The sequence below is a fragment of the Egretta garzetta genome, unplaced genomic scaffold (genome assembly GCF_000687185.1).
Source record: "Egretta garzetta isolate BGI_Z169 unplaced genomic scaffold, ASM68718v1 scaffold56, whole genome shotgun sequence".
NCBI lineage: Eukaryota > Metazoa > Chordata > Aves > Pelecaniformes > Ardeidae > Egretta > Egretta garzetta.
This window is the reverse complement of record NW_009260182.1, coordinates 13687780-13688143: the sequence shown is the minus strand read 5'-3', so window position 1 is coordinate 13688143 and position 364 is coordinate 13687780. Positions and strand designations below refer to the sequence as shown.

The 364-nt window shown below is 60.7% G+C and overlaps 1 protein-coding gene across 1 annotated transcript in view; it reads right to left on the bottom strand.

The window, feature by feature from the left end:
• The window catches only part of HPSE2 (heparanase 2 (inactive)), a gene marked incomplete at its 3' end in the record, with an annotated part of 97608 nt that overhangs the window by 22313 nt on the left and 74931 nt on the right, over positions 1–364 (bottom strand). The window lies entirely within an intron of this gene.

The window sequence follows — 364 nt, the reverse complement described above, 5'->3', positions numbered from 1 at the left end:
CCCTCCCACAGCGGGTGCCTGGGCTCTGGCGAGCAATGCACCCGTGCAGCACCGGCAGCGGCCTTGGTGTGGGTGCAGGGGGCTGCTCCCCCACTTTCTTCAGCGGGAGAGACACCGGTGTCGCAGCTGGTTCCACCAGCTTTATGGTCTCTGTGCGCTGCTGCAGCAGAGCTGAGAATCTGGCCCTGGCTCCCTCCCCGCCTCACCGGGGACTGCATCAGTGTGCTGTTTATTGTTTCTGCCAGATCATTCATGCAGATGTTAATGAATGCTAGACCCAGCTTTGCTCCCAGCAGAGTCCCTTCCACACCTCCCCCTGCCCAGCCCTCTGCACTGGAGTTTCTGTTTACAGTCCTGCAGGGAA